Source organism: Theropithecus gelada, chromosome 3 (genome assembly GCF_003255815.1).
Source record: "Theropithecus gelada isolate Dixy chromosome 3, Tgel_1.0, whole genome shotgun sequence".
Lineage (NCBI taxonomy): Eukaryota > Metazoa > Chordata > Mammalia > Primates > Cercopithecidae > Theropithecus > Theropithecus gelada.
In genome coordinates, this window is record NC_037670.1 from 27,256,279 (window position 1) to 27,270,407 (window position 14,129).

General features: G+C 41.7%; 1 long non-coding RNA gene across 1 annotated transcript in view; it reads left to right on the forward strand.

Annotated features, from left to right (window-relative positions):
- The first annotated feature begins 309 nt into the window (after positions 1 to 309).
- The window catches only part of LOC112621395, a 211,717-nt gene continuing 197,897 nt past the window's right edge, over positions 310 to 14,129 (forward strand). The window contains exon 1 of the long non-coding RNA XR_003118723.1: positions 310 to 567. This is a non-coding gene — a long non-coding RNA (uncharacterized LOC112621395). The remainder of the gene's footprint in view (positions 568 to 14,129) is intronic.

Below are 14,129 nucleotides of genomic sequence, written 5' to 3' on the forward strand. Positions count from 1 at the left end.
CCAAGGCTGATAGAAAGAGAAGGAAATTGTGGAAAAGAGGGTTCACTTTATTTAACCGGACTCCAGTCATTTAGTGTCTGTAGTTTTTGGGCATGTGCCCTGAGCCCTCCAGCCTCGGTTCCTCTCTCTCACTTTATGCTGTGTGCCCTGACCATTGGCTGGTCCTGAAACATGGCTCATGTGGCACTGGTATATGCACCTTGTCGTCTACACAGCTGCAGAGCCCAGCTATTCCAAAATGGTGGTGGATGCTAGCAGGTGATGGGGAGGACTGATCTCCCTTCTCCCTTCTTTATTCGCTAGGATCCAAGTAAATTCTAGTGGGCAAGAGGAAGAGAAACTACAACATCATTATCTTACTGCTGGAGGCAGCAGATTACGGAGCCCTGCCTGTGTTGTGTCAAATGCACTATGTGACAACCAAGACCCTACACAACCGGGGGGCACTTCAGGATTCCTCCAGGTGGCAGTTGCTGGCCTAGACTCACTTCTTCAGGAGGGAGGTTCGCCCTGGAAAGCTGATCTGCATTTCTGCTGGGATCGATGCCGTGGAGACTGAATACATTGGTAAGTAATTTAGCAGCTAGTTTCGTCTCAGCTGACAATGATTATGGATTGGGGTGCTCAGAGCAAGAATGCACAAATGGTCTGGAGAAAAATCAGCAGTGAAACTCTACATTTTTTGTAATGCCTAAATCAGCAACAAAAAACGGTGCAGAATACTTTCAGGTGTCTAGGAGAATACAAAGAGGGCTCCAGGCAGGTTAATGGACAGATATTCTCCTGATGGCCTTCATTCTGCACCTGAACTTCTTGGAGGCCATGCTACCTGCTCTCTGACGCTCCTTTCTCCCTTGCCCTGGCCTCACTGGTTCTTGGTCCTACTGGTGTTTTTGGTCCCATTCCCACTTTCGCCCTGGCCCTCCGTGGTCCTAACTTTTCATCCCAGATGCCCCTTGTCATGGCCAGAATCTAGTTGTCTTCAGAAAATTAATCACATGTCAATCTTGGTTGTCCCTAAAAATCCAGGACCAACAGTCCCCTATGAATTTCTCTTGTGGGTCTCAGTTAAAAATACAAAGTTAAAAGACACTGGGAGTCACAGTAGCTTAACCACTATCTTTTAAATCTCACGTGACTGTCCTCCCTCAAATAGGCTGTTCCCAGTTCTGAATGAAACAAAATTCCCTTCTGTGATTCTGTTTCATTGCCCTCCAAGATTTTCTTCATAGCTCTGATCACTATTAACGATGGAAACAGAACAAAAGCATGAAGAAATAAATCCCACCTCATGAGCCTTGCACCATGCCAGGTACATGGTAAGTGTTGATTCAGTGACTAAGTAGATTTTTTTCCTGCTTCCATAGTGGGCTGCATCTAGCAACAAATGGTATGTTCTTTATAAGAGAAAAAGTATTGGAGATACTTTCCTGCTTTCTGAGTTCTGTTTTGTTTCATGATCACTCTTAGATTTGTTAACTGTGGGCATAAGAGCATCTGATATGAATATGGTTCAAGTTGAATCAGCACAAATGAATCATCATCGTAATCATAAGAGACCGAAAACTGAGAAAAAGTATTGGAGATACTTTTTCTGGTACTGATAATATTTCTGGTACTGATAATATTTCACCTTAATATTTTGCTGTGTTTGGGTCTATTTCAACAGATTTTTGATAGAACACCCTGAAATCCTCATAGGAGTCATTAAGGGTTTGATTGAATTCAGAGTCAAGTGTGGGTGGGAAAATGGTCTTCTTGATAATCCATGATTGAGCTTTTTGATTGTTTGGTACAATTTTTTTTGTGTGTGGTCTTATCCAGCCAAACCACTCTTCAGACGACACTCCTATTACCCCACACAGAGTAAGTCTGATCACACAAAAGCCCTCTGTGTTGTGGCCCTTTCAACGCCCATCATCTCTACTTTGAACAAGGGGTATGTTGTTGAGCTCTGCGGCATGAGTTCTCTCAGAGGTGGCGCCATCCTTGCTGTCAAATATCACAGTGACGGAGTGTTTCACAGCGCTTAGGGTGAGATGAGTTCAGAAGCGTCGTCCAGTTCTGTGGGCACATAGCATAGAGGTCAAAATTGTAGGTTTGATGACTTTGGGGCCACTGAGGCCCGTTTTGTTTCATGACCACTCTGAGATTTGTCAATTGTGGGCATAAGAGCATCTAATGTAAACATGGTTCAAGCTGAATCAGCACAAGTGAATCACTCTTACTCGAGAAACTGAAACAAAAAAGCAAGCACAAACCAACATGGTAATCTTTGGTGAACTTGCAGGCAAAATATCAATCTCTTTTTCTCCTTTCCTCTCTCTTCTCTCTCTTTCTCTCTTTATATATGATCATTAATTAACGAACTGAATGACAATCAGATATACTGTTTTTATCCTGGACTGTGACTTTAAGAAGACATTATTTATGAAACACCAACTGTGTCACCACTCATGGGCATTGCAGAGCAAGATCAGCGTCTCTCTCTTCCTTCCCTCCTTTGCGGTTGACCCTCTGCAGGTGCCTCAAGGACCATGGCACTGACTCCTTGTTTATGTTACTGAACTTCATGGTTAACAAAATGCCGTTTTCCATCTAATGAATTTGCCCTGCAGGCACAGGAAAAGAGTTGGTTCCACCATTTTCAGAGGCCAAGCAACAATAAATTTTGCAGGATTTTGTTGACGTTAATTGGGTTTGTATTGGTGTGAGACATTCTTGCTCCTGCCTCATTTGTCTTCTGAATCATTTGAATCGCCCACGTTCTGGGCCAGCCAGTCATTCAACCATGTGATTCCAAGCTTAACAATATATCCGAGTCACTGGTGGCTCAATCACACTTTAGTTTATTGCTCAATAAAATAATAATAACAATAAGTTCAGACATTTAACCAGGCTGCTTTTCTCCAGGGGCAAAATAAAGCTTTCCAGTTTAAAAGAGGGCATGCTTTCATTTCTGGTTTTTTTTTTTCCCCCAAAGAAATAAGTCAAAATGCTTTTGGTGTTAACAAAAGACCCTTTCCAGAGGTGTAGCTACTAACACCTGGAGAAAATCCTAAGAACCAGAATTGAAGACAAAATGGGGAAGACATGGGGGCGATTATTGTTTTTCTGATGGAGACACATACTCATACTCATGCACACACACAAATGCAAGTTGTTTTCTCTTATAAAAATAATTACTGCCCAATTCTTACGTTATCATAAAACTATGAATTGCCAATGTGTCTGTTGAAACAGTCTTACTCTATCGTCAGATGGCAATAATATGTGAAATAAGTTCTCGCTTTGTTTTTATTGTGGGCAGTAGCTCGTGCAATGTGCTTGTGTATGTAAGAAATTTTGATGTCAGTTGTGTGTGAGTGGAGGCATAGGAAGCTGCAGGCAAATTTGGAAATGGGTCTTTATATCTGCAAGTTGGTTACTAGACCATTGCTATCTTGGTGAAGGGCCATTTAAAAAAAATTCACATCCGTTGAGTATTGATGCTTTGGTAAAATATGATGAAAACTAATGATTAGAAAGTCGGTCATGCATTTGGATGTCATGGTTATGTTATATTGCTATAAAACTTTCTAAGTACTTAACTTCCAGCCTCTGTGCTTATCTTGATGCAGACTGGTTACACGTAGTTCCTGGATCTCACTGGTCACAGACCTTTCTCAGTAGCTCCATCCTGGACTGCTCAAATGCAGAGAAAGCTCTATTCCAGGCTTAAAATAAATGAGATATCACTTAAAAAAACACACACTGGGGATAAAAAACAAACAAACAAACAAAAAAAACCCAACCAGTTGTAAACGAATGAGCTTACTAAATTGTCAACATAATAGGGTTTTTTTTAAAAGACTTTAACAGTTCACTGTTTTCAAATACCAAAAACAAACAAACAACAACAACAAAAAAAAAAACAAAAAAACCCCCGTGCTTTTAAATTGACTTCAATGTTTGTCCAGTCTGAATCTAACACATTTTTTAATCTTGTCAGTGGTCAGTGTGCCAATGGTGCAAACGTTTGCAAAGGTGCTGTTTTCTCTAAATTTGCTTCACTGTTTTATGTAAACATTATTGTGAAATTCCTTCTCAATCCCTAAAAAACATATGCTCCTTTATGCCATTTTATTACTGCACATTGTTTTCTAGGATACATAGAATCGTATATTGTTTTTATAGCTGGGGTGTATCTTTGTGAAATGGCTGGCAGAGCCCAGGGGAGACATTGGCCTGTCCCCACATTGAGAGAAAGACAGTCAACTTTTCCCTCTGGTTTTACTAAGGCACCAAACCAATCAGGATTTCTTTCTTTTTTCTTTTTTTTCTTTTTTGAGACGGAGTCTCACTCTGTCACCCAGGCTGGAGTGCAGTGGCGTGATCTCGGCTCTCTGCAAGCTCTGCCTCCCAAGTTCACGCCATTCTCCTATTTCAGCTGCCCGAGTAGATGGGACTACAGGCAGGCGACTGCCACCATGCCTGGCTAATTTTTTTTTTTCTGTATTTTTAGTAGAGACGGGGTTTCGCCATGTTAGCCAGGATGGTCTCGATCTCCTGACCTTGTGATCCGCCTGCCTTGGCCTCCCAAAGTGCTGGGATTACAGGCGTGAGCCACCACACCCGGCCACCAATCAGGATTTCAAAAGTGTGCTGCCCAAATGTTGAGACATAGAGTCAGTTTGGACTTTGATGTACTTTTAGTGCTGGTGTGTATGCTCAGACATCCATGTGTGTACAGATGCCCCTGGAACAGTTTGATCCAGAGTTCACATATTGCTAAGAAGATGGGTTTGTCTTTGTGACCAATGTAACAGTCTCCCAAACCAGAGAGAAGTGCAAAAGTTCAAGCTGGTATGGCAGATTTGCTCAGTGAAGTCAGTGGAGCCCAGGATCCTTCTGTCTTGTTTGTCCATCGTCCTAGCATGTTGGTCACACTTGTGTGGTCCATGGTGGCTCATGGCCAAGCAGCTTTCTAGTCAACAAGAAGGGGAGTGTGAAGGAGAAAGGGAGCAAGGGAGAACATGGGCTCCCCTTTTGGGGCATGACCTGCAAGTTTTATACATTTCTTCCTCTCACATTCTATGGGACCATCTGCTCCAAGATAAGCACAGGAATTGAGAGTCAAGCACTTAGAATGTTTTATAACAATATGGCATTGCCTTAAAATCCAAACACATGTTTATTTCGTTATTTGGAGATATAAAGGCCCATTTGCAAATCAACAACCCCGCTGCAAAGAAGAAAATGTGCTTGTTTTCTGAACTGCCGCATGCCCGTCAAATATGGAATTATTGTAGGGGGCCAGCAGTATCTGTACAGGCGCCTTTCCAACTCCCATGTCTTGGTTCATTTTGCTTCCCAAAAAGTGTCAGTTATTTGCCTTATTGTCATTTTCTGAGAAATGAGGCCATGATGTACATACACTGTGGATTTACCAGGAACTCCTTCACACCACCTTGGCTTCCTCTCAATGCCACCTTACTGCATGTCGACAGCTTCCACCTATTTGATCTCAGTGTTGAAGGGAGATTTTCCTGGGATCTAAACCATGAAGATTTGTGTTGAAATATACAAGAAAGCTGAAGTTCCTTAAAACAAATGCTGCAAGGTGGGAAGTGAATAAAACGTAGTTTTAGATGGCCTCTGCAGAACATGCAGGAATTGAACACATACAGAGTACAGGGAGGCTGTGGGTCAAATGCAAATGTGGACAGCTTAGTATGATGGTGGTAATAACATGGGGGTAAAATCTTGGCAGAGTTCCCTTTCTGGAAAGAATTCTAGGTGTCTCCTGAACAGTGAACTCATAATTACATCTTGCAACTGAGCCATTTACTCACCACCAGTGGAAATCCCTAGGGGCTGGGTGCGGTGGCTCAAGCCTGTAATCCCAGCACTTTGGGAGGCCGAGACGGGCGGATCACGAGGTCAGGAGATTGAGACCATCCTGGCTAACACGGTGAAACCCCGTCTCTACTAAAAAATACAAAAACCTAGCCAGGCGTGGTGGCGGGTGTCTGTAGTCCCAGCTACTCGGGAGGCTGAGGCAGGAGAATGGCGTAAACCTGGGAGGCGGAGCTTGCAGTGAGCTGAGATCTGGCCACTGCACTACAGCCTGGGCGACAGAGCGAGACTCCGTCTCAAAAACAAAAAAAAAAAAAGAAATCCCTAGAGAGGGGCCTGAAGGACAGGCCTTCCTGTGCTTTCTTTAGCTTCTGTGGCTGTTGAAGAGGTTTGAGGCTCTCCTCTTACCTCCACCCCACATCTGACCTGGCCTGTCCAAAGCCGATTGTGCAGCATCCTGAACCCCTTTACTATTTCTCCTCTGTTTCTTTTCCTCCTTCCCTCCTTTGTTTAAAAATGTTTGGGTCGTGGCTGTTGAGATGGCCATGGCTTTAACCAAACAGAAACACTGAAATTGCCTACTCTATGGAATTGGTTACTCATGCATCTTCCCTTCTTGCTGGGATAGAGGCTGGAATGATGTTACTGTGGAGTCTGAACCAGGCTCTCTGCCGGGGTCTTATGGAAACTTTATCTGAAGGACATAACTAGGTGGAAGGGATGGGCTGAGCAGCAGCAAGCAGTGAGAAGCAGCTATATTGCTGCGTTCTGGTCAAGAGCACTATATAAAGACTCTCACAAAGGGAAGGAGGGGTGAAGTGACCACTTGCATCAAGGATGAGCAAGGGCAGCAGCAATCAGGGACTCCCCGCAGGGCATTGGGCTGCTTACGCAGAAGCCAGAAGCGATTTGGTTGAAGTCATGGGGAGGCTCCCATAGAGGAGAGGCCAGTGCGAGGAAGTCCCTATTCTTATTTTTGTTTTTGTCTTGTTTACTTTTTTAATTTTAATGTCTGACATCTGAATGTCTCTCAGGAAGAGCCCTGTCTTTATTTAGAAAGTTACCCAGGCAAGCTGTTTGGAGTTGAGATGGGATTCAAAGGGCGTGGGTTTGGCTGCAGACAAGAAAGTCAAAGGGTTGCAAAAGAAAGAAATTGAATTTGAATGGTAGTCATATAGTTATGTATATATAGTCAGTATGTAGTCTGTTATCCCTCTCACCCTTCCCCCAAGTCCATTGTGTCATTCTTATGCCTTTGCACTCTCAAAGGCATATATATATGTGTGTGTGTGTGTGTATGTGTGTATGTGTATATATGTGTGTGTGTCTTTGTTAACCTTGCTTCTCAAATAGTGTCAATTGTTTGCCTTATTGTCATTATATATATATGTATGTGTGTGTATATATATGTGTGTCTATATATGTATATGTGTATATATATGCTTTTGAGGGTGCAAAGGCATAAGAATGATACAATGGACTTGGTGGAAAGGGTGAGAGGGGAGTGAGGGATAACAGACTACACATTGACTAGAGGACATACTGCTCGGTGATGGGTGCACCAAAATCTCACAAATCACCACTAAAGAACTTACTCAGGTGACCAAACACCGCCTGTTCCCCAAAAGCCTATGGAAATTAAAAGAAAAAAGAAATTGAATTTGAGGATTACATAGATACAGAGAAAGAGAGGAAGACAACTGGAGCTCAATTGGTCAGAAATTATAGAGGAAGTTAAGAATAGGTGTGTTTCAACATTGTAACTATACTAACAACCACTCAGTTCTCTACTTTAGACAGGTGAATTTTATGATATGTAAATTATATTTCAATAAAGCATTGGAAGAAGAAAGCACAAATGTGTCTGATACGCAATTTCAGGTTGCTTGCATTGCTGCGGTATAACTTCCAAATACCTCCACAGAATTGAGCAAGCCTCATGAAAGGATTTGTTTATTTAGTTGCTTGGTTTTGGTGGAAATCTAGAAATGAAGGAGGGTTGCATACTTGGCTTAACATAGGTTGGAAGGAGACAGTGTGCGCTGGAAAAAGATGTTCCATAGATTCCTAGCTCACTAGAACCTGGGGCTTTAGGCCAGAAGGGTCCAGGAGAGTGAAAGTCCCCAATAATTTGCAGAAATTCTGGGAACATTAGACTCACAATGTAGACAGGAGGGTTATCTGGATATTGTGGACTGGTGACTATGAGTTTCTGTTAAGTACAGTAGAATATTTCTAACATATGACTTTTATTTACTTTTATGGAATGCCCATGGTTCTGGTTACAGTTATATTCTGCAAATTCAGCTTTTTCTAAAGTGCATTCCTGGGAAATAAAGACTCCAGAAGATTGGCGGTGAGAAAAAGGACTAGATGGTCAAGTAAGTGTTAGGAAACACTGCAAACTCTATTCCCTCTCTGAGAGTCACAATGTACAATAACATATTAAAGGCTCTAAGAGGGTCTGCAATAGGGTCCATGGTTGTTTAGCCTGGTATTTCCCATTCCTAGTTGACCCTGACCTCTTTTCAAACAGCACACATTAACAGGGAACGTCCTGGGAAACATGGCTGTTTTATCTTTGAGCAAGGACCGTATGCCTGGAGCTGGAATGGAACTCTGCGTCAGACCATGCCTGATATTCTTTCATTTATTCCTTCATTCTTTCAGGGCTGGGAGGCCTGTATTGCTTTGTGTTTGTCAAAAGCAGCAAACTGTTGAACAATAATCATTCAGCAACCACAGAATGTATCCAGGGAATTGGTGCTGTCAGATTTGGATATTAGTCTTTGGTGGCCTAACTGTAGTAATTAACACACAATGATAATGCAAATGCAAATGAAATTAGCAATGCAATTTGGTTTATCTGCGATTAATATAGTGTAGGCATATTATTACTGGCCTACCGCCGGCTAACGTCAGCCTCTTTTCATGATGCTGTGTAACACAGTGAGTCAACATTTCTAGTTGGATTCTCTCCCTTGCAATCAAATGTCACTGCTATATGCTCCATATAATTTTGTTTTATACCTTCTGAATAATTGTCACAAATACAGCAGATGTTCCTGACTGCTTAGGTGAATGCCAACTATCCGACGGGAGGGAATAAAATAAAAATAGTAGTTTAGAACTCAGATACAGTAAATATGGTGAGGTAGAAACTAGCGGAAAGGCCATGCAATGTTAATACTCTAACCATTATATTAGACAATTCACTTGTACAACTACATGGTGACGCAGTTCTCCACGTTTTCTCCCTGATGCTATTCTCATAAGTATCTGTTCATTTCTACCTTTAGCCCGGGTCTGATAGAATTCTCATAACACATTAGAAGGATATTGTTTGACATTGCAAACTTCTCTGTGATTCAAAAGTAGGTTGGGGACTGGTTTGTGCTGCCCATGATGGCTTCTTCTGCTGTGTCTTTTAGGGACTGCGGGCACGAGAGGGCCTTCTCCAGCCACTCTCCATCCTCTCCCCAGTTTTTACCCATTTGTAAATTTTCCTAATTTCTCCTCTGGAATGTTGTGTTTTTTCTTCCTGCTTTTTAGTGCTTTCCATTTTTTCCTTGTCTTGTGAACCAGTCTATGCACCACTTCATGTGTGGGTACACAAGGATTTTGGTAGAATTCTGGGTGTCTGTCTCTGATATTTAAGTGTTAGTGAAGTGATTTGTGAAAATCTTAGATCTAAGATAACATAACAAATTCCCTCTTGAAGAATGCTGTCCTCGATGTGAAAGTGAGAAGTAGCGGGTGGGCTCATGAGGTTAGCAACAAGGAGGAGCTAGCACATAATGGCTTATGTAATGGAACCATTTAATAAAAATAGGCACAACATACTAGTGTAATTAGATGAAAAGGTCATAGAAATCACCAATTTAGATGGAGGTGATATGAGAAATAGGACTTAAAACTTCCAGGAAACTGTCTCCTGGAGATTATTTGAACCACAAAACATGTTTTGCATTTCCAGCTTAATAGCCAAAAGCACAAGGCCATCCGTGGCACAGTGCAAGATCTCTGCAGAGCTTCCCTAACTGGAAGTGTTCAGGGGTAGGTCTCATGCATTACTAATGCTAGAACAATGGAGCTGCCGAAACTCCCTCTCCATGAAAGCGACCAGCCTGATCCTTGACTAGTGTTACTGAGTTTCTTCACAGGATAATTGCGGTTGATTTCTCTAAAGAAAAATGTCCAACTTTTCTATTACTGAAGAAAACAAGAAATAATTCAATTGTGCTTTAACAATAAATAGCTTCAATTGTGCTTTACCAACTTTTATCTCTAAGACGTATGAATTTTGCCCCATGACAGTTTCCTAGTATGTCTTCTAATGGGACATTCATGCTCCTTTGTTTTCCTGTTTTTTGTCAAACTCATCTACATGTAAGGTGAAATTAAGGGCTGTTCCCTTTTGAGATGGCCCCTGTCTGATCTGTGCAGATGCCACCTTTGGCTGATGTTGTTACTCTCTGTGATAGACTGTCAACAATTGTGTGGTAGGCTCCTTTTTATTTTGAGATGAAGTTTCACTCTGTCACCCAAACTGGAGTGCAGTGGTGCAATCTCGGCTCACTGCAACCTCCACCTCCCAGGTTCAAGCAATTCTCATGCCTCAGCCTCCTGAGTAGCTGGGATTACAGGCGTGTGCCACCATGCCCAGTTAATTGTTGTATTTGTTTTTTAGTAGAGACCAGGGTTTCACCATGTTGGCTAGGCTGCTCTCAAACGCCTGACCTCAAGTTATCTGCCTGCCTTGGCCTCCCAAAGTGCTGGGATTACAGGCGTAAGCCACTGCACCGGGCCGGTAGGCTCCTTCTCACTCATACCTGTGGTGTCCTGACTTCTTCCTTCTCACTAGAAGTGCCTTACGAAGTGCCTGGCTCATAGTGTGTACATAATAGATGTGTATGAATGAAATATAAAAGAAAAGAGAATGGTGTTGGTTTACTGAGAGCTGGCAACAGGAGTATGCATAATGACTGCTCCTTGTGGTGGCAGAAAATGAGCCTGCCTTAAAGAACAGATGAGCACTTCCGACTTCAGGGACCCAGCACTGGGCACAGGCAAAGGCACCTTGAGATGTTAAAACATCCACTGTAGCGAGTAACACCATTCAGGGAGATGCTTCTCCACCTCTGTCTTCTGCTTCTCAAAGCAAAAGATAACAGTCCAAATGCCATGAAAGAATGTGGGTCTATTATTGACAAATAAAAACAAGGGATACCCAATTAAATTGGAATTTCAGATCAACAATGAATAATGTTTTTAGTATAAGGATGTCCTAAGTATACTATAGTAGATCTGTCAATGGTTGTTCTTGGAGATGGACACAGCTTAGGAGAAGTAAGAGAAAGAATAAATTAATGAACTTGTGCTGTCTTTGAGATACGGTGGCAATATATTCTTGCAGTATGAATGATCATTTTCCAGTCCTTCCAAACATCCATCTTCTTGCTTCTGTTTGTGTTCCAGTTTGTGGTTTGGAGGGGCGCTCATGAACCCGTTAATTAGTTGGTGTTCTTAATAGGTGATCTCATGTTACCTGAGAAATATTTTGCAACATTACACAATTGCTATTATTCTTGAATTTGTGTCTAGGTCAGTTTGATGGAACATGTATAAAGCATGAAACTGATTTTTCACATATCCCTAGATATTTATATATTACTTAGATGTTGCTTTAAGAAATGGTATAAACAGAAATATAAGTAATAACAATCTATAGGATGAAGTTAAAATATTTTGTAATATTTTCGATTTGAAGATGATATGTAAAATTAATGTGTTGTTTCCAAATTTAAGTACTACTTTAAATCTGTTATTGATGATTGTGCTCACTACTGCCTGAACAAAGGTTTTCTTTGAAATCGAAATTAATAAAAAATACGTTGTCTCAGGTGGCATTAGAGTCAATGCAATGCATTTTATGTGACAGCTTTGATTATAGACATTCGAAATGAAATAAATAGGCTGGGTGCGGTGGCTCACACCTGTAATCCCAGCACTTTGAGAGGCTGAGGCAGGTCAGATCACCTGAAGTCAGGAGTTCAAGACCAGCCTGGCCAACATGGTGAAACCCCGTCTCTACTAAAAACACAAAAATTAGCTGGGCGTGGTGGCAGGCACCTGTAATCCCAGCTACTCAGGAGAAGAATTGCTTGAACCTGGGAGGTGGAGGTTGTAGTGAGCCCAGAACGCACCACTGCACTCTAGCTTGGGTGATAGAGTGAGACTCTGTCTGGAAAAAAAAAAAAAAAAGAAATTAAAGAAATAAAATGTTAGGGAATAAACATAATAGTATGTACATTTTAATTTTATCACTGTGCCGAAGATGCTGACCCACCAGCTGAACACTTAAACGTATCTAATAATAGGAATTATTACATTTTGCTGGTATATGGTTGTCTAAAAACCATAGTTTCAGATATTTTCCTATGTTGCTATTATAAAGGTGTAATTGTCAGGTTGAGGGATAAGATACATGTATTGTTTAATAGTTTGTTTATCGGAGTTACAGTATATAGATACATAGGTGAGGGAGTGCTTTAGATCTTGCCCTGGGCCCTACAAGTATTGGGGACTAGGCTGTATGGAGGAGCCAGCATTGTACCTTCTTCTTCCCCAGAATCTGATTGACTCCTCTGGAGCCTTGAACATAAATTGTTCTTACTTTCCTGTCACTTTCCCTCAGTGAGATATGAAGACACCTGTATTAGTCAGCTCAAGCTTCCGTAACAAAGTGCCGCATCCTGAGGGGCTTAAACAACAGAAACCCAGGGTCTCTCAGTTCTCAAGGCCGGTAACTTGAGATCAAGGTGTCAGCTGGCTTTGTTCCTCTCAGGCTGGGAGGGAGAATATGTTCCAGGTCTCTCCTCCAGCTTCTTGGGGTTGCTGTCAATCTTTGGTGTTCTTTGTGGATGCATCTCTCCAACCCTCTGCCTATCCTTTCATTTGGGATCCTTCCCACCCGTGTGCATGGCTCTGTGTCCAAACTTCCCCTTTTTATAAGAGCACCAGTCGTACTGGATTAGGGACTCATCCTAATGACCTCATCTTAACTAATTCCATTTGCAATTACCCTATTTCCAAATAATGTCACATTCTGAGTACTGAAGGTTAGGACTTCAACATATACATTTTTGGGGTGGGGAACACAATTTAACCTATGATATGATTTGATTTTGTGTCCCCACCCAAATCTCATCTTGGATTGTAATCTCATAATCCCCATGTGTTGTGGGAGGAACCCAGTAGGAGGTAATTGAATCATGGAGGCCATTTTCCCCCATGCTGTTCTTGTGATAGTGAGTGAGTTCTCACGAGATCTGATGGCTTTATAATGGGCTTTTCCCCTTTTGCTGAGCACTTCTCCTTCCTGCTGCCATGTGAAGAAGGATGTGTTTGCTTTCCCTTCCACCATGATTATAAGTTTCCTGAGGCCTCCCCAGTCATTCCGAACTGTGAGCCATTTAAACTCTTTTCCTCTATAAATTATCCAGTCTTGGGTATGTCCTTATAGCAGCATGAGAACTGACTAATACAACCCATAGTTACACTCAGTGTTGTCCGTTGACTGAAGGGGGAATTTAAGTGAGGTTCTTTGGAATTGAGGTAGGGGGTGGCCTGGGGTTGAGGGTGGGAATTGAAGTTAGGATGAAGACCAGACATGGAACACCGTTCACACATTTTCAGTAACTGAAAAAAGCCTAAAGTGTTTATTTTATTTTTCTTTTTTGGTGGAGGGTAGTAATGGGAATGGAATCTATGAGTGTGTCCCTGCATCTAGATATTCCTGATATCCAAGGGCAATACCACCCTGCTAAATCTGAAGTTGGGCACATACTACACTTGCTACTTTTTGGGCAGAAGCATAATTTTCTCTTCAGAGGAAGAGTTAGAGAAGATAAAGATTTTAGTTATTTTTATAAGGATATGTTAATTTAAAATTTAATTTTTTTTAGCTTAGGTCAAATTAACACAAAGCGTAAAACTGGCACATTCATTACACAAGCCACTGTTTCCCAGGTTAAACATGGAATGATGAGATGAAAATGTCCAAGTTTGGGAAGATGTCATAGTCAATGCTATTCATTATGCTTTATTAAATATCAAAAACATGTACCAGATTTTGAAAAAAAGGAAACCCACAGTTAAAACATTCAGAGACTCTGCTTTTGGAAGATCTGGCTGTGAATGGAAAATGCCCACAAAGCAAGGGCAGGCAGAATCAGCTTGGCCCTAGAAGGACTTAAATAATTATTTCTGGAATGGAGAAACACGAGCTA